We start from the raw sequence: 20,790 nt of genomic DNA on the forward strand, positions 1-20,790 counted from the left end.
TTGTAAAAATGCTTATTGATTGTCTAAGGCTTGGCTATATATACATATGTGACTCCTTGAGAATGTGAATTAATTTAACTACCTGTAAGCTTTATATATGAGTGAATAAAGTAGAATTGCATGATGCATCATTCATTTAGGTAGTTGCATTTAGATTAGATTGCATTGCATGACATCCCATCACTTTAACCTTACTTATTACCTTGGATTTAGCATGAGGACATGCTATTGTTTAAGTGTGGGAAGGTTGATAAACCCACATTTTATGATATATTTTGTGCTATATTTTGGTTGATAAACCCAAAAGATTGTTCATTTGATGACTTTCGCCATGTTAGTAATTTTACTGATGAATTTTGTAGAGAGTAACGATTTTTCTGGTGGCTCGTTTTGATTCTATAAAAAGGTTTACGTCTTTGATGATTTCCACTTGGCATGTTTTGTTTGCTTGGTAGTTCCTTTGCTGATAGACTGAAACTGTAGTTTGAGAGGTGGCTTATTTGGTTTGTGGCTTTCTTTTCGGAGTGTTGACTGAAAGAATATTCATCTTGTTGGGTAGCTTTGATTTTCTTCTCGTGTTGTTGTTTGTCTGGAAGGGGATTTTTTTTGCTAAAAGTTTTGGGGTGTAGCTTCATAGCCCTTTCCGGAGTCTTCCTCACCTTGTCTTTGCCTCCAAAGGATGCCCCTAGACCTTGGTGTGTGTCTTGGGGTTTTCCTTTTGCTGTTTGTATTGCTCTGTGTCATGTTTGTCCGACTTGTTCTGATTTCACCCGAGCTGTTTTTGGTTAGTAATCCGTTTTCTTTTCTTGTTTGTAGGACTAGTTGGCCATGTCTTCTCGCAAAAATATTATTGAAACGTCTTTTAAGGTTCCTGAGGGGATGTCTGACTGGTTGGACTCTCTTGTGTTAATGTGTGTTTCCATGGTGAATGTTGCGTTTTGTGTGGAACTTAGGAAATATCACTGTCTCTGTAAGAGTAGAGATCAGGAAAAGAACTATGAATTGGTGGTGCCTGGTTCTGAGGAGAGGGTTTGCTTTCCTGCTCTGACCCGGGGGGAGCACCCTTTCTTTTATGTTTATGACTATTTTTTCAACCAGTTGAATATTACTTTTCCTTTCACTTTCTTTGAGACTGATTTGTTGTGGTCGTGTAACGTAGCTCCATCCCAGCTCCATCTGAACTCCTGGGGTTTTATCAAGATCTCTCAGCTGTTTTGCCAAGAGTTGGACGTCACACCGTCCCAGACTCTCTTTCTTTACCTTTTTGTCTTAACTAAGCCTAGGATTTCTTCAAAAAAGAAAGCCTCTTGGATTTCTTTTAGATCTGCCCAAGGACATAAAGTTTTTGCCATGTATGACGAGTCCTTTAGGGACTACAAGAACTACTTTTTTAAGGTCCGAGCGGTTGAGGGAGCTTGATAAACCCACATTTTATGATATATTTTGTGCTTAATTTGAGTGATTTATTCAATCCTTTACCCACTTATTCATATTAATTGCATGATTTTACTTCTCCTTCCTTATTATGTGATGTATGTGAAAAACATATTTCCTATGCTTTAAAATTAATTATTTTAATTACTTTTATTTCCATTTGATGCCGTGATTAGTGTGTTGAGTAGTTTCAGATCTTCTAAGGTAGGAATGACTCAAAGGATGGAAAGGAAACATACAAAAATGGAAAGAAAGCACAAAACGGAGTCCTTGAAGAAACTGGCATCCGTGCGATCGCATGGACGACGCGATCGCGTGCCAAGCGCGAATCAACATCGACGCGGCCGCATGACTAATGTGACCGCGCGCCTTAAGCAGAACGAATATGATGCGGTCGCATGACTGACGCGACCGCGTGGCAAGGAAAAGCTCCGAACGACGCGACCGCGTGACCCACGCGGACGCGTGACAGTGGCCACGCACCAGAAATTGTAGAAAACGCTCCCAGCGATTTCTGAAGCCCTTTTTGGCCCAAATCCAAGTCCAGAAGGCATAGACCAGAGGTTATGAAGTGAGGGAATGTATCCATTCAGGGAGCACGCCAATTTAGTTACTTTCCATGATTTAGATCTAGTTTTGAGAGAGGTTCTCTCCTCTCTCTCTCTCTTAGGATTTAAGACTTCTCTTAGTTTTAGGAGTGACTCTCAATCCCAGGTTCTTTATTTTTATTTATTCTTCTAATTTAGTTTATGAACTCTTCATGTTAGATTATAATTTCCCTTATTAATGTTATTTGAGGTATTTCAATTCATGATTGCTTTCTTTAATTTATGTTATTGTTGCTTTACATCTGAAGGCATTTTTATTCCAGCAAATTTACTTTTTCCTCTTTTGGTCTTGGTTAAGAAAGCAGTAACTCAGGAGTTATCTTATCTCAACATAATTGATAACTGTTATCTTTGCTAATTGAACTGAGCTTCAATAATCCCAACCTTTTCTTAGGAAATAAATAGGATTCGAAGATCAAACTAATTAGTCCCTTGACTTTCCTTTACTTTAGTAAAGGTTGACTAAGTGGAATTAAGATTCAACTTTCATTGTTGTTGATAAGAATAACTAAGTCTGGACTTCCAATTTCTCATACCTTGCCAAAAGTTTGCTTTGCAGTTATTTATTTATTTTAATTGCCATTTAATTTACCCGCCATTAAGTTACGTGTTCCTCATTCTTGAAACCCCAATTTACAATCTCCATAACCAATAATAAGAACATACTTCCCTGCAGTTCCTTGAGAAGACGACCCGAGGTTTAAATACTCGGTTATCAATTTTAAGGGGTTTGTTACTTGTGACAACCAAAACGTTTGTAAGAAAGGTTGATTGCTTGGTTTAGTAACTATACTTGCAACGAGTATTTACTATAACTTCTAAACCATCAATCTTCCGCTCTTTCAGAGCTCGACCATTTTTTCTGGAAGCGAATGATGAGCCTGCCTTCCCCTTGTGTTAGCAACAGAATGTAGTGGTGTCTCGATACACGTGGGAGATGCTTGACGAAGTCGAGCAGGCCTTTGTAAATGTTTTGGAGGATATTTGGGGGAAACCTCCTCATCTTGACACTAAGAAATTTTTGGGGGACCCATCCCTTGTCCGAACTGCGTTGGGTATTAATTGATATGTTTTGCTTTGTTTTTACTTTGCTTCCTTCTTTTAGCAGCTTGTAACCTGCTTTTATGGTTGTTTTTGTTTTTCAGAGATGGCCAAAAATAATGACTCTATGAAAGCCTTCAAAAAGGCGAGGAAGGATACTGCGGCTCAAAACATCTCGGCCAAAGTGGCTGGGGAAAGGTCCTCTCAGGTTCTGTCGAAGCCATCCGCATCGAGCTCTCCTGGACCGAGGAGGATGATCCCTACTCCTCGGGTTCGTTTGGTTGATCCTCCACAGGCTTCTGTTGCTACCTCTGGCGCTCCTCCTCTGAAAAAACAAAAGACAGCTGAGCCCTTTAACCTTGATGCCCCTGACTTTGATGCTGTCGAGTTTGTTGACCAGCAAATCGGTCCTTATGGGGCCATTCCTACTGACAATGTTTCTCTTCTTCGTCATTTGGATTTTATAAATTGGAGCAGTATTAAGATAGCTCATATGGGGGCATCTTTATATCGAACGGCCCAGGATCTTCCTATTCATGCTACAAAGGCCTTCATGGAGGAGGCTAAGTTGGAGTTCGACCGGATGAAGGGTTTAAAGGAAGAGTTCGAGGTGAAAGTGACCAAGATGAAGAAGGAGTTGGAGGGAGAGAAGACTCGGGCTATTGGTTTGGCGGCCTCTGTGAAATTAGCTGAGGATATAGCGTTGAAACATAAGGAGAGCTATGTTACCACCTATAGAGAGATGATGGATCCCAGGAATAGTTTGGAGTCTGTCCGGGCTGATTATGCCAAACTCCAAGGTCACCTTGTAGGCAGTGTTAATGCTACTTATGAGAATTTAAAGGAGCAAGTTTGAGTTCTTGCGCCAGAGCTTGACCTTTCCCTTTTTAGTCTGGACAACATTGTTAGGGATGGTAAGATTGTTCCTGATGATCCTGACGACGATGATGACATCGGCCCTCCTGCTGTATCTTCTGCCAAAACCTCTAATATTCTGCCCTCCTCTGCTTCAACTAAAGTTGCTCAACCGGAGTCTGATCCCGATGTTCAAATTCTGAACCGGGATGATGGAACAGTAGATGCGGTGCCCCTTCAGACTCGTCCTCCTTCACCCCGGGATGCTGCCACTGGAGAATCTTTGAATCCAATGTAGTTTTGTGAACTTTTGATGTGTATGGCCCGATCTGTGGGTCTTAAACTCTTTTCGGTTTGTAGTTTTGTTGTTTTGTTTTCTGAACACTTTAGTTGCTTTGCTGTTAGCAACTTTATTTTGGGAAAAACAAAGTATTTTCTTAGTCCTTTTGGGGTCGACTTCGGGTGGCCTCTTGAGCCTTGTTAATATTATAAGCTTGTTTCTTTTATTGTATGCTTGTCTGCACCTGTCCGATATCTTTTAAGTTCTTTTGGAGTGTTGGAACCTTGTCATCTGACCTCTTTTGATTGCCTTTGTATTTTCATACTTGTAGCTTGATTCTTTTGAGGTCGTGGATGTTTGGGTCCAACTTGTATGCCGACTTCCTCACTTTGGCCTGAAGTTATTTATAGTAATCCGTTTTGTTTGGACCTTTGTTAGGTCTTTGTTGAGGATTACTTTTTATAACGTTTTGGTTTTTGGGCCAACTTCTTTTATGTTGGTCCCTTCTAAGTTACTTCTAGTAATCCTCTTTCTTGGACCTTTGTTAGGTCTCTTTCAGGGATTACTTTTTATAACCTGTTTGTGGGAGGCCGACTTCATCATGTCGGTCTCTTCTAAGTTATTTCTAGTAATCCTCTTTTTGGACCTTTGTCAGGTCTCTTTTAGGGATTACTTTTTATAACTTGTTTGTGGGAGGCCGACTTCATCATGTCGGTCTCTTATAAGTTATTTCTAGTAATCCTCTTTTTGGACCTTTGTCAGGTCTCTTTTAGGGATTACTTTTCATAACTTCTTTGTGGGAGGCCGACTACATCATGTCGGTCTCTTCTAAGTTATTTCTAGTAATCCTCTTTTTTAGGGCTGGCCAGGCCTCTTTCCAGGGATTGACTTTTTATAACTTTGGTTATTGTGGTCGACTGATCCGACTTCTTTATGTCGACCTATCTTTTAAGTTATTTTTAGCAACCCATTTTATTAAGACCTCGTCAGGTCCATTCTATGGATCACTTTCGATAACTTCTTGCATTATTCTACTTTTGTTGCCTTTTCATCCTTGCCGATTTTGTCGAAGTTAGGTTTGATCCTTGTTTGGTCGACCTTTTGATGAATTTGGTTTTCATCTTCTTCGGTCTTTATTGTGATCGGACAGTGAATTTGATCTTCACTTTCTGCCGATCTTCTAGCTTTATAATCGGGCGATGAATTTTTTAGCGTTTCAGATTAATGCGTCTTGAGAATTTGTAGAAAATCTAAAAAAATTTTATTTAAAAGAAAATGCAGATATATACATGTGGAGCTTTATCCCTCTAAGTCGGGCAATTTGTAGATCTTGGCTTGGCACCTCATTATTAAACCTTTTCAGGAAAAAGAGTGCGCCTTATCCTAAGATCTTTATTACCTCTAACTATAGTACCTTCTTAGGTTGCAGGCGTGCCATAACCTAGGAAGCTCTCGCCCTTCGAGTTCGGACAATCTGTAGTAGCCCTTTCCTAGTACTTCTATGACTCAGTAGGGTCCTTTCCAATTCGCTGCCAGCTTTCCTTCTACAGGTCGAGTTGTTCCGATATCATTTCGGATTAGGATGAGGTCGTTCTCGGCAAAACCTCACGGCACTACCTTTTGATTGTATCTTGAAGCCATTCGACGTTTTAATGCCTCTTGCTTGATCCGAGCTCTTTCTCAGATTTCTGGAAGTAGGTCGAGTTCTTCCCTTTGAAGTTGGGAGTTGGCCTCTTCACTATAGTGAATCTCTCTGGGCGACCCTTCTTCGACCTCCACTGGGATCATTGCCTCCATCCCGTAAGCTAATCTGAAAGGTGATTCCTTTTTGGTGGAGTGTGGAGTTGTCCGATATGCCCATAGGACTTGTGGGAGCTCTTCGGCCCAGGCTTCCTTTGCCTCCTATAATCTCCGTTTTAGCCCAGCCAATATGACTTTGTTGGCAGCTTCGGCTTGTCCATTGGCCTGGGGATGTTCTACGGAAGTGAATTGGTGTTTTATGTTCAGATCGGCCACCAACTTTCTGAAGCCTGCATTTGTGAACTAGGTGCCGTTGTCTGTGGTGATGGAGTATGGAACCCCAAACTTTGTGACAATGTTTCTATATAGGAATTTTCGACTTCTTTGAGCAGTGGCGTTAGCTAGGGGTTCTACCTCGATCCATTTTGTGAAATAGTCTACCCCCACTATGAGAAATTTGACTTGTCCTGATCCCTGAGGGAAAGGTCTGAGAAGGTCGAGTCCCCATTTTGCGAATGGCCAAGGTGAGGTTACGCTGATGAGTTCCTCTGGCGGGGCGTTGTGAAAATTAGCATGTTTCTGACAAAGTTGACATGTCTTTACGAACTCTATGGCTTCTTTTGTAGTGTTGGCCAATAAAATCCGGCCCGGAGTACTTTTTTAGTAAGTGCCTGTGCTCCGAGATGATTGTCACAAATGCCACTGTGTACTTCTTCTAAAACTTCCTTTGTGTTTGAGGTCGGCACACATTTTAACAATGGTATTGAAATCCCTCTTTTGTATAGAGTATTGTTTATGATAGTGTAGTATTGTGCCTCTTGTTTTAACCTCTTTGCCTCCTTCTTATCTGTAGGAAGTGTTTCTATTTTGAGGTAGTTAATTATGGGAGTCATCTATCCTTGATCCAGACCTGTTATGGCTAGGATTTTTCTTCTTCTGAGATTGACGGGTTCTGCAGCATTTCCTGGATGAGGCTTCTATTGTTGCCCCCTGGTTTGGTGCTGGCTAGTTTTGAGAGTGCATCAACTCGGGCATTCTGTTCTCGGGGTATGTGGCGAACCTCATATTTCCCGAGTTGTCCGAGCTGTTCCCTGGTTTTGTCCAAGTACTTTTTCATGTTGGGATCCTTGGCTTGGTAGCTCCCTGTTATTTGTGAAGTGACCACCTGTGAGTCGCTAAAGATGATGAGCTTTTAAGCTCCAACCTCCTTAGCCAGCTTCAAACCAGCCAGTAGTTCCTCATACTCAGCTTGGTTGTTTGAGGCGGGAAACCCGAATTTGAGGGAAAGTTTGATTTGGGTTTCCTGGTCGCTTTCAATTATCACACTCGCGCCGCTTCCAGTTTTATTTGAGGAACCGTCTACATAGAGGTTCCATTCTGTAGGGATTTCCGGGGTGTCTGTGAATTCTGCAATGAAGTCGGCCAAATATTGCAATTTGATGGCTGTCCGAGCTTCATCTTGAAGGTCAAATTCAGACAACTCGACTGCCCATTGTAAGATTCTTCATGCTAAATCCGTTTTCTGCAGAATGTCTTTTATTGGCTGGTTGGTCCGAACCCTGATAATGTGGGCTTGGAAATATGGACAAAGTCGTCGAGATGTTAATATGAGAGCATAGACAAATTTTTCTATTTTTTGATAGTTCAGCTCGGATCCTTGTAATGCCTTGCTGATGAAGTATACAGGTTGTTGCCCATTGTCGTCTTCTTGGACTAGTGTTGAGGCTACTGCCTGATTTCCTACTGCGAGGTACAATATAAGTGGTTCTCCTTCCCGTGGCCGAGTTAGAATAGGTGGTTGTCCCAGGAATCTTTTGAAATCTTGGAAAGCTTGCTCGCACTCCATTGTCCATTCAAACCTTTTTCCCTTCCTTAGAATGGCGTAGAAGATGGGAGATCTTATTGCCGATCCAGCTAGAAATCTGGACAAGGCTGCCAACCTTCCATTGAGTTGTTGTACCTCTTTGACACAAGTCGGGCTTTTCATATCGAGTATTGCCCGGCATTTATCCAGATTTGCCTCGATTCCTCTTTGTGTGAGCATAAAACCCAAGAATTTGCCAGCTTCTACTGCAAAGGTGCATTTTGCAGGGTTAAGTCGCATGCCATGCCTTCTTATGGTGTCGAATACTTGGGTGAGGTCGGATAGTAACTGAAAACGAAACTCTCACGTGATCTAGAATTTTCACAAAAATATAATCGCGTTGTAAGTATAGCTTCCAGACCGACAAGAATTCCTTTCTTACAAATGTTTTGGTTGTTACAAGTAACAAATCCTTTAAAATTTATAACCGAAGTATTCAAACCTCGGGTCGTCTTCTTAAGGAATTGCAGGGAGGTATGTTCTTATTATTGGTTATGAGTTTTGTAAATTGGGGGTTTTTGAAATAAGGAGCAAGTAATTTAAATGACAAGAAAAATAAATTAATAATAATAAAATCTCTTGGCAAGGTATGAGAATTGAAAGTTCTATCCTAGTTATCCTTATCAGGAGTGATGAGAATTGGATTTTAATCCCACTTAGTTAAGTCAAGTGGACTAATTAATTTAATCCTCAAGTCCCAGTCAATCACTGTGGGAAGACTAGCTTCAGAGCGATCCAAATCAATCAGTAATCTGCCAATTTCAATCATTGATGAGTTTGACAACTCAAGTGTTACCAATTACTTAACCAAAGCCAAAAGGAAGAAAATATCTAAATTAAATTAAAAGCATCCATAACATAAATAAAGCAAAGCAATATCGAATCTGAAATACCTCAAATTATATTAATTAAGAAAATCAATCTAAACATAAAGAGTTCATAAACTAAATTGAGAAAATAAATAAAAGGAACATTAAACCTGGAAATTGAGAAGAAATAGTCCTAAGTCCTTTAAGAGGAATCCTAATCCTAAATCCTAAGAGAGAGGAGAGAACCTCTCTCTCTAAAAACTACATCTAAAATCTAAAATTATGTGTATGAAAGCATGATCTATGAATGAATGGATTCCGGCCCCCACTTTATAGCCTCTAATCTGTATTTTTTGGGCCGAAAACTGGGTCGAAAACAACCTAGAAATCGCTGGAGAAGAAATCTGCCACGCTGATTTTTGTCACTGCGACGCGTCCGCGTGGAGCACGCGTTCGCGTCATCTAGCGATATGGCCACTATGGCAAATTATATATCAAATCGAAGCCCCAGATGTTAGCTTTCCAACGCAACTGGAACCGTATCATTTGGACCTTTGTAGCTCAAGTTATGACCGTTTTAGTGCGAGAGGGTCAGGCTGACAGCTTTGCAGTTCCTTCAACTTCTTGTATTCCTTCCACTTTTGCATGCTTCCTTTCCACCCTCTAAGTCATTCCTGCCCTATAATCTCTGAAAACACTTAACACACATATCACGGCATCAAATGGTATAAAGAGGAATTAATATTAGCAAATATAAGTTCAAAGAAGCATGTTTTCAATCATAGCACAGAATCAGGAAGGAGAATTAAAGCCATGCATTTTGTGTGAACAAGTGTATGAAAGATTGATAAAATCCACTCAATTGAGCACAAGATAAACCATAAAATAGTGGTTTATCAGTAACGCATCTTCACTTTGTGTCTTTATTAACATGTCGTCCACATAGACTTCCATTGTTTTCCCGATGTGGTCTGTAAAAACCTTATTCATTAATCTCTGATACGTAGCTCCCGCGTTTTTGTGTCCAAAAGGCATGACGATGTAGCAGTAGTTTGCTTTTGGGGTTAGGAATGAGGTTTTTTCTTGGTCGGGTGGGTACATCAGGATTTGATTGTATCCCGAATAGGCGTCCATAAACGAGAGGTATTTGTATCCGGAGGAGGCATCCACCAGAGCGTCGACACTTGGGAGTGGATAGGGATCCTTTGGGCAGGCTTTGTTGAGATCAGTGTAGTCGGTGCACATCCGCCACTTCCCGTTTGATTTTTTCACCAAGACGACGTTAGCTAGCCATAGTGGGTACTTGACTTCTCTTATAAATCCTGCCTCCAATAGAGCTTGTACCTGCTCTTCCACAGCTTGGGATCGTTCTGGTCTGAGCTTTCTACATCTCTGTTGTACTGGCCGAGATCCCAGGTAGACTGCTAGCTTGTGGCACATTAACTTAGGGTCTATGCCTGGCATGTCTGCAGCCTTCCATGCAAAGAGGTCGACGTTATCTCGTAAGAACTGTACGAGTTATTCTTTTATGTCTCCTTTTAGGATTGTACCGATATTGGTTATTTTGTCCGGGATATCTCCGATCTGGACTTTTTCTACTTCACCTTTGGGTTGTGGACAGAGTTCTTCCCACCTCTGAACTCCACCGAGTTCGATGGTGTGGAATTCTTCTCCTCTGCCTCTAAGGCTTAGACTTTCATTATAACAGCGGCGCGCCGTCTTCTGGTCTGCTTTTATTGTAGCTATCCCTTCTGCAGTTGGGAACTTCATGCATAGATGTGGATTCGAGACTATTGCGCCGAGTTGATTTAATGTTGTTCGACCTATTAAGGCATTGTAGGCTGAACTCACGTCGACCACGATGTAGTATATTTTGAGCGTCCTTGGCTGGCTTCATATTCCAAAGGTCGTGTGTAGTGAGATGTATCTGAATGGTTGGACCGGAGCGTCTCCCAGCCCGAATAGGCTATTCGGATATGCTCTGAGTTCTTTTTCTTCCAGGTCGAGTTTGTCGAAGGCAGTTTTGAACAAGATGTCGGCCGAGCTTCCTTGGTCTACCAGTGTGCGGTGGAGATTTGCATTGACCAATATGATAGTTATGACCATGGGATCGTCATGTCCCGAGGTGATGCCGGCTGCATCCTCTTTAGTAAAAGTGATTGTGGGGATGTCAGGTGCTTCCTCTTTTCCCTTGATTATGATATACATCTTTAAGATATCTTTTTCGAGATGATTTGGAGATCCCTCCTCCCGCAAATCCTCCGTGTATTATGTGGACATGTCTCTCGGGTGTTCGAGGTGGTCGTTCAGCCTGCCCGACATCTTCGTCCCTTCTTCTTTTTCTTGGATCGTCTGCTCGGCTGGCTAAGTATCGATCTAACTTTCCCTCTCTTACCAGTTTTTCTATGATATTTTTAGGTCAAAACATTCATTGGTAGAATGTCCATAGATTCGATGGTATTCATAATATTTGGCCCGATTTCCTCCTCCCTTTTTGCTTTTGAGTGGTCGAGCTGGGGGTATCTTTTCAGTATGGCATACTTCTCGGTAGACATCTACAAGAGATACCCGAAGAGGGGTATAATTATGGTATTTCTTGATCTTTTCCCTATGTTGATCCTCTTTTTTCTTGGATTCTTTGTCCTTGTGGGAGGAGTAGGAGAATCCGGATTTTGAGGTCTCTCCTAGTCGAGAGTTTTTCTCCATGTTGATGTACTTCTCTGCTCGTTCCTGTACTTTGTTTAGAGATGTGGGATGTTTTTTTGATATAGAGTGGCTAAAAGGTCCCTCTCGCAAGCCATTGATGAGACCCATAATTGCTGCTTCTGTGGACAGACTTTGTATGTCCAGACATGCTTTGTTGAATCTTTCTATGTAGCTACGGAGACATTCCTGATCTCCTTGTTTGATTCCTAGTAGACTTGGGGCGTGCTTAGTTTTGTCTTTCTGAATGGAGAATCTGGCTAGAAACTTCTTGGCTAAGTCGTCGAAGCTGGAGATGGACGTAGGGGGTAGATTGTCGAACCATTTAATTGTCGTCTTTGTTAGGGTAGTCGGGAAGGCTTTGCAGCGGACTGCATCTGAGGTGTCAGTAAGGTACATTCGACTTCTGAAATTACTGAGATGATGACTAGGATCTGCTGTGCCATCGTATAGAGTCATGTCAGGAAGTTTGAAGTCCTTTGGGATTTTGGTCCTCATGATCTCCTTAGTGAATGGGTCTTGATCCTTGCGGGAGCTATCTTCGTGACCGGATCGAGTAGTTTTGGCCTTGAGATCTGCTTTGAGTTTTAGGAGCTTGTCCTCTAGCTCGCGGCATCGCGTAACTTCCCTTCGTAAGTCTCTCCCCGCTTCTCGTTGATGCTCCACCTCTTTTTCCAGCTATTTTAAGCGATCTTGAAGTGCCTCCATGGCTCCCGTATTTGGTGAATTCTTGTCGTTGTTAGGTTGAGGAATATCTTTTGGTGTGGTGTCCGTATTTTTGTGCGGCGTCCGGTCTTCTAGATCAGAGTCGTGATCGTTGTCATGGTCGTCCGCCATGATGGGATGACTTCCAGGATCCCCGACAACGGCACCAATGTTCCGAGGGTTACCTGAAACTGTAGGTCGATCTCGGACGAGATCTTTTGTACTGGTCGGAGCTGACGTGTCCGGCTGGTGGGTGGTGGCCGGAGCTGTCGTGTCCGACTTGTTGGACTGGCAATGCTGCTGATCCTTTGTCACCGGAGGGTGGTGGTACCTGCAAGGGACTCCGATGCTTAAGTTAGCAAGGGTATTAAGCAGGTTTTTAGTAGAATCAGAGTATGAGTTATACCTGGGTGCTCCAGTATATTTATAATAGTAGAGGATGACCTTTCTGGGGATAAGATAGTTATCTTATCTTATCTTATCTTTGAGTGAAGTCATCTTATCTTCAAGGGAACCGCCCTTATCTCTATAGGCATGGGATGCCTTTGGATTTGGGTCGTGTTCCTCTATCTGAGCCCTTTATTAGGCTTTTCTGGCAATTTGGCCGAGCTCTTTGAAAAGAAGTTGGATAGTCTGACCTGAAGAGGTTGGTCGCCTTGTCTCTAAATGATGAGCGGATAATTTATACGCTTTTTGGCATTGTTTTTAAGTAGTTTTAGTATAATTTAGTTAGTTTTTACTATATTTTTATTAGTTTTTATTCAAAATTCGCATTTCTAAACTTTACTATGTGTTTGTGTATTTTTCTGTGATTTCAGGTATTTTCTGGCTGAAATTGAGGGACCTGAGCAAAAATCTGATTCAGAGGCTGAAAAAGGACTGCAGATGCTGTTGGATTCTGACCTCTTTGCACTCGAAGTGGATTTTCTGGAGCTACAGAAACCTAATTGACACGCTCTCAATTGGGTTGGAAAGTAGACATCCAGGGCTTTCCAGCAATATATAATAGTTTATACTTTACCCAAGTTTTGACGACGCAAACTGGCGTTCAAACACCAACTTCCTGCCCTCTTCTGAAGTTAAACGCCAGAAACAGGTTACAAACCAAAGTTAAACGTCACAAACAGGCTGCAACCTGGCGTTTAACTCCAAGAGAAGTCTCTACACGTGTAAAGCTCAATGCTCAGCCCAAGCACACACCAAGTGGGCCCGGAAGTAGATTTCTGCATCATTTACTTATCTCTGTAAACCCTAGTAACTAGTTTAGTATAAATAGGACTTTTTACTATTGTATTTACATCTTTAGATCATTTTTGAGACTATCTTTGTATCACTTTTGATATGTTGATCACGTTTAGGGGGCTGGCCATTCGGCCATGCTTGGACCATTATCACTTATGTATTTTCAACGGTGGAGTTTCTACACCCCATAGATAAAGGTGTGGAGCTCTGCTGTTCTTCATGAATTAATGCAAAGTACTATTGTTTTTCTATTCAATTTAAGCTTATTCTTATTCCAAGATATTCACTCGCACTTCAACCTGATGAATGTGATGATCCGTGACACTCATCATCATTCTCACCTATGAACGCGTGCTTGACAACCACTTCCGTTCTATCTGCAATAGCTTGAGTGTGTATCTCTTAGCCTCCATTCTGAAAGATCGGAGTCTTCGTGGTATAAGCTAGAATCATTTGGCAGCATTCTTGAGATCCGGAAAGCCTAAACCTTGTCTGTGGTATTCCGAGTAGGATCTGGGAAGGGGTGACTGTGACGAGCTTCAAACTCACGAGTGTTGGGCATAGTGACAGACGCAAAAGGATCAATGGATCCTATTCCAACATGATCGAGAACCAACAGCTGATTAGCCATGCGATGACAGTGCAGATGGACCATTTTCACTGAGAGGACGAACGGTAGCCATTGACAACGGTGATCCCCCAACATATAGCTTGCCATGGAAAGGAGTATGAATGATTGAATGAAGGCAGTAGGAAAGCAGAGATTCAGAAGGAACAAAGCATCTCAATACGCTTATCTGAAATTCTCACCAATGAACTACATAAGTATCTCTATCTTATTTTATATTCTATTTATCTTTTAATTACCAAAACCTCATAACCATTTGAATCTGCCTGACTGAGATTTACAAGATAACCATAGCTTGCTTCAAGCCAACAATCTCCGTGGGATCGACCCTTACTCACGTAAGGTTTATTACTTGGACGACCCAGTGCACTTGCTGGTTAGTTGTGCGGAGTTGTGAAAAAGAATTGAGATTACAATCGTGCGTACCAAGTTGTTGGCGCTGTTGATATCACAATTTTGTGCACCAAGTTTTTGGCGCTGTTGCCGGGAATTGTTCGAGTATGGACAACTGACGGTTCATCTTGTTGCTCAGATTAGGTAATTTTATTTTACTTTTAAACTTCTTATTCTTTTTATTTTCGAAAAAAAATTTCAAAAAAATTTTTCTATTTTATTCATCAAAATTTTTAAGAATGAATTCTAGAGTTTCATGAGATATGTTGAATCCTGGCTGGCTGTTAAGCCATGTCTAATCTTTTGGATCGAGGTTTCACTTATCCTTAGAAGAGCTTCTTTGTCTTTCTCATCAATTTAGCTGTTCTATGTAATGATCTGCTAAAGCTTGGCTGGCCATTGGCCATGTCTAGTGTTTTGGACCGAAGCTTACACTGAAAGCTTGGCTGGCTAGTAAGCCATGTCTAATTCCTGGACCGGAGTTTTAGACTAACATTGCATGATTCCTGGAATTCTTATTAAAAATTTTGAATTTCTTTATTTTTCTTTTCCAAATTAATTTTCGAAAAAAATACAAAAAATTTTAGTAAAATCATAAAAACCAAAAATTTTGTGTTTCTTGTTTGAGTCTAGTGTCAATTTTTAAGTTTGGTGTCAATTGCATCTTTTTAGTTTCCTAAAAATTTTCGAAAATTCATGCATGTGTCCTTCATAATCTTCAAGTTGTTCTTGATGATTTTCTTTATTTGATCTTTGCATTTTCATGTTTTGTGTCTTTTCTTGTTTTTCATATTCAATTTCAATTTGTTAGTGTCGAAACATTGAATATTTCTAAGTTTGGTGTCTTGCATGTGTGTCTTTTCTTAAAAATTTTCAAAAATAAGTTCTTGGTGTTCATCTTGACATTCAAAGTGTTTTTGCATGCATTTCTTATTTTGATCTTAAAATTCTAATGTTTTAAGTCTTTTTATTGTTTTTCTCTTTCTTCATTAAAAATTCAAAAATCAAAAAAATATCTTTCCCTTATTCTTCTCATAAATTTCGAATATTTGAGTTGACTTATTCAAAAATTTTTAAAATTTAGTTGTTTCTTATGAGTCAAGTCAAATTTTCAATTTAAAAATCGAATCTTTTCAAAACTTTTCAAAAATCAAATCTTTTTCATTTTTCTTTTATGATTTTCGAAAATTTTTAAAATGATTTTCAAAATCTTTTTCTTAATTTCATTTCATAATTTCAAAATCTTTACTAACAATTAATGTGATTTATTCAAAAATTTTAAAGTTTGTTACTTGCCTATTAAGAAAGGTTCAATCTTTAAATTTTAGAATCATATCTTTTAGTTTCTTGTTAGTCAAGTAATCAACTTTAATTTCAAAATCAAATCTTTTTAAATTTCTTTTTCAAATCTTTTTCAAAATATTTTTCAATTATATCTTTTTCAAAACTTAATTTCGAAATCTTTTCTAACTTCTTATCTTTTCAAAATTGATTTTCAAATATTTTTCAATTAACTACTTAACTTTTTGTTTGATTTTTAAAATTCTTATCTTTTTTTCAAAACCATCTAACTACTTTTCTCTCTCTAATTTTTGAAAATTATTAACTTCTTTTTTTAAAATTCCTTTTTAATTAACTAATTATTTCAATTATTAATTTTAATTTTATTTCTCTTTTTAATTTTTGAATTTTAACTAATAATTAAAATAAAAACAAAAATATTTTTCCTTTTTTTTTAATTATTTTCGAACCCTCTCTCCCTCTCTGTGTTCGAATTCTTTATCTTCTCTTTTCTTCATTCTACTCTTCTATTCGTCTACTCACATAAAGGAATCTCTATACAGTGACATAGAGGATTCCTTTTCTTTGCTATTCTCTTCTTTTTCATATGAGCAGGAACAAGGATAAGAACATTCTTTTTGAAGCTGATCCTCAACCTGAAAGGACTCTGAAGAGGAAGCTAAGGAAAGCTAAGGCACAACCCTCTGGAGAGGACCTGACAGAAATTTTCGAAAAAGAAGGAGACATGGCCAAACCCAATAACAATGGTGGAGATGCAAGGAAGATGCTTGGTGACTTTATTGCATCCTCTTCTAACTTCTATGGAAGAAGCATCTCAATTCCTGCCATTGGAGCAAACAACTTTGAGCTTTAGCCTCAATTAGTTTCTCTAATGCAACAGAATTGCAAGTTTCATGGACTTCCATTGGAAGATCCCCATCAGTTCTTAGCTGAATTCTTGCAAATTTGTGACACTGTCAAGACCAATGGAGTTGATCCCGAGGTCTACAGGCTTATGCTTTTCCCTTTTGCTGTAAGAGACAGAGCTAGAACATGGTTGCATTCACAACCTAAGGAAAGCCTGAACTCTTGGGAAAAGCTAGTCAGTGCTTTCCTGGCCAAATTCTTTCCACCTCAAAAGATGAGCAAGCTTAGAGTGGAAATCCAAACCTTCAGATAGAAGGAAGGTGAGTCCCTCTATGAAGCTTGGGAAAGATATAAGCAATTGATCAAAAGGTGTCCTTCTGACATGCTTTCAGAATGGAGCATCATATGTATATTCTATGATGGTCTGTCTGAGTTGTCAAAAAAATGTCATTGGACCATTCTGCAGGAAGATCTCTTCATCTAAAAACCCCTGCAGAAGCTCAAGAACTCATTGAAATGGTTGCAAATAACCAGTTCATGTACACCTCTGAGAGGAATCCTGTAAACAATGGGACGCCTCAGAAGAAGGGAGTTCTTGAAATTGATACTCTGAATGCCATATTGGCTCAGAACAAAATATTGACTCAGCAAGTCAATATGATTTCTCAAAGTCTGAAGGGATTGCAAGCTGCATCCAACGGTACTAAAGAAGCATCTTCTGAAGAAGAAGCTTATGATCCTGAGAACCCTGCAATGGTAGAGGTGAATTACATAGGAGAACCCTATGGAAACATCTATAATCCTTCATGGAGAAATCATTCAAATTTCTCATGGAAGGACCAATAGAAGCCTCAACAAGGCTTCAACAATAATGGTGGAAGAAATAGGTTTAGCAATAGCAAGCCTTTTTCATCATCTTCTCAGCAACAGACAGAGAATTCTGAACAGAGCCATTCTGGCCTGGCAGCCATAGTCTCTGATTTATCCAAGACCACACTAAGTTTCATGAATGAAACAAGGTCCTCCATTAGAAATTTGGAGGCACAGGTGGGTCAGCTGAGTAAGAAGATTACTGAAACTCCTCCCAATACTCTCCCAAGCAATACAGAAGAAAATCCCAAGAGAGAGTGCAAGGCCATAACCATGACCAACATGGCCGAACCTGGAGAGAGTGAGGAGGACGTGAGTCCTAGTGTGAAAAGCCTCATAGGACGTCCTCTGGACAGAAAGGAGTTTCTCTTTGAGGAACCAAAGGAATCTAAGGCTCATACAGAGACCATAGAGATTCCATTGAACTTCTTTCTGCCATTCATGAGCTCTAATGAATATTCTTCCTCTGAAGAGGATGAAGACATCACTAAAGAGGATGAAGACATCACTGAAGAGCAAGTTGCTAAGTATCTAGGAGCAATCATGAAGCCGAATGCCAAGTTATTTGGTAATGAGACTTGGGAGGATGAATCCCCTTGCTCACCAATAAACTGAATGCATTAATGAGGCAGACATTACCTCAGAAGAAACCGGCTCCCAAAAAATTCTTTATACCTTGTACCATAGGAACCATGATCTTTGAGAAGGCTCTGTTTGACCTGGGGTCAGGGATAAACCTCATGCCACTCTCTGTAATAAAGAAACTAGGAACCTTTGAGGTACAAGCTGTAAGAATCTCACTAGAGATGGCAGACAAATCAATGAAACAGGCTTATGGACTAGTAGAGGACGTGCTAGTGAAGGTTGAAGGCCTTTACATCCCTGCTGATTTCATAATCCTAGACACTGGGAAGGATGAGGATGAATCCATCATCCTTGGCAGACCCTTCCTAGCCAAGCAAAAACTATGATTGATGTTAACAGAGGAGAGTTGGTCCTTCAGTTGAATGAGGACTACCTTGTATTCAAGACTCAAGGTTCTCCCTCTGTAACCATGGAGAGGAAGCATGAAAAGTTTCTCTCAATACAGAGTCAAACAAAACCCCCACATTCAAACTCTAAGTTTGGTGTTGGGAGGCCACAACCAAACTCTAAGTTTGGTGTTGAGAGGCTGATGAGCGGATAATTTATACGCTTTTTGGCATTGTTTATAGTATGTTTTTAGTAGAATCTAGCGGATAATTTATACGCTTTTTAGTAAAATCAGATTCAGAGGTTGAAGAAGGACTGCTGATGCTGTTGGATTCTGACCTCCCTGCACTCAAAATGGATTTTCTGGAGCTACAAAACTCAAAGTGGCGTGCTTCTAATTGCGTTGGAAAGTAGACATCCAGAGCTTTCCAGCAATATATAATAGTCCATACTTTGCCCAAGTTTAGATGACTAAAACTGGCGTTCAACGCCAGCTCTTTGCCCAATTCTGGCGTCCAGCGCCAGAAACAAGTTGCAAAGTGGAGTTTAACGCCCAAACTGGCACCAAAACTGACGTTCAACTCCAGGAATGACCTCTACACGTGTAACACTCAAGCTCAGCCCAAGCACACACCAAGTGGGCCCCGGAAGTGGATTTATGCATCAATTACTTACTTCTGTAAACCTTAGTAGCTAGTTTATTATAAATAAGACTTTTTACAATTGTATTAGACATCCTGGATTGTATTCTGATCCTTTGATCACGTTTTGGGGGCTGGCCTCTCGGCCATGCCTGGACCTTTCACTTATATATTTTCAACGGTAGAGTTTCTGCATTCCATAGATTAAGGTGTGGAGCTCTGCTGTTCCTCAAAGATTAATGCAAAGTACTACTATTTTCTATTCAATTCAACTTATTCCGCTTCTAAGATATTCATTCACACTTCAACCTGAATGTGATGAATGTGACAATCATCATCATCCCCTATGAACGCGTGCCTGACAACCACTTCCGTTCTACATTAGATTGAATGAGTATCTCTTAGATCTCTTAATCAGAATCTTCGAGGTGTAAGCTAGAATGATAGCGGCATTCAAGAGAATCCGGAAAGTCTAAACCTTGTCTGTGGTATTCCGAGTAGGATTCAATGATTGAATGACTGTGACGAGCTTCAAACTCGCGAGTGCTGGGCGTAGTGACAGACGCAAAAGGAGGGTGAATCCTATTCCAGCATGATCGGGAACCTCAGATGATTAGCCGTGCTGTGACAGGGCATCTTGGACCATTTTCACAAGAGGAGGGGATGTAGCCACTGACAACGGTGATGCCCTTACATAAAGCCAGCCATGGAAAGGAGTAAGACTGATTGGATGAAGACAGCAGGAAAGTAGAGGTTCAGAGGAACGAAAGCATCTCTATGCGCTTATCTGAAATTCTCACCAATGATCTACATAAGTACTTCTATCCTTATTTTATTATTAATTTCGAAAACTCCATAACCATTTTATATCCGCCTGACTGAGATTTACAAGGTGATCATAGCTTGCTTCATACCAACAATCTCCGTGGGATTCGACCCTTACTCACGTAAGGTATTACTTGGACGACCCAGTGCACTTGCTCGTTAGTTATGCGAAGTTGTGAAGATATGTTTAGACCATGGTTCTATGCATCCGTTTTTGGTGCCATCGCCAGGGAATCAATTTCGAACAATAATTCACAACCTGAGTAACAATTTCGCATACCAAGTTTTTGGCGCCGTTACCGGGGATTGTTTGAGTTTGGACAACTGACAGTTCATCCTGTTGCTCATATTAGGTAATTTTCTTTTCATTTTCTTTTCAAAAAGTTTTCAAAAAATTTTTCAAAAAAAAAAATTCTTTCAAAAATTTCTCCTTTGTTTTCGAAAAAAAAAATAAATAAAAATGTTTTCAAAAAGAAAAAAAAATATATTTTTCTTCAGAATTTTTAAGAATGAATTCTAGTGTTTCATGAAGCATGTTGAAGCATGGCTGGCTGTAAAGCCATGTCTAATTCCTGTGTAGGGCATGTCAGGCGTGTCATGTCTGAGTTACATACTAAAGCTTGGCTGGCTATTAAGCCATGCCTGACCCTTTGATTGGAGCTTTAGGCTAAAGAGCATAAGATTCCTAGAATTCATATTAAAAATTTTGGAATCCTTATTTTTCTTTTTCAAAATGATTTTCAAAAAAAAATTTATAAGAAAATACAAAAAAAAATTTTTTTTGTGTTCATGTTTGAGTCTTGAGTCATGTTATAAGTTTGGTGTCAATTGCATGTGCATCTTGCATTTTTTGAAAATTCATGCATTCATAGTGTTCTTCATGATCTTCAAGTTGTTCTTGGTAAGTCTTCTTGTTTGATCTTGATGTTTTCTTGTTTTGTGTTGTATGGTGTTTTTCATATGCATTCTTGCATCCATAGAGTCTAAGCATCAAAGATTTCTAAGTTTGGTGTCTTGCATGTTTTTCTTGCA

The 20,790-nt window shown here is 39.9% G+C and overlaps 1 non-coding gene across 1 annotated transcript; it reads right to left on the minus strand.

Moving 5' to 3' along the window:
* Positions 1–16,730: 16,730 nt before the first annotated feature.
* Positions 16,731–16,838, minus strand: LOC148551097 (small nucleolar RNA R71). The gene has a single exon (XR_015893709.1). It is a non-coding gene; the product is annotated as a small nucleolar RNA R71 (small nucleolar RNA).
* Positions 16,839–20,790: the final 3,952 nt, after the last annotated feature.

The sequence above is a fragment of the Arachis ipaensis genome, chromosome B7 (genome assembly GCF_059453495.1).
Source record: "Arachis ipaensis isolate K30076 ecotype BB chromosome B7, ASM5945349v1, whole genome shotgun sequence".
Classification (NCBI taxonomy): domain Eukaryota; kingdom Viridiplantae; phylum Streptophyta; class Magnoliopsida; order Fabales; family Fabaceae; genus Arachis; species Arachis ipaensis.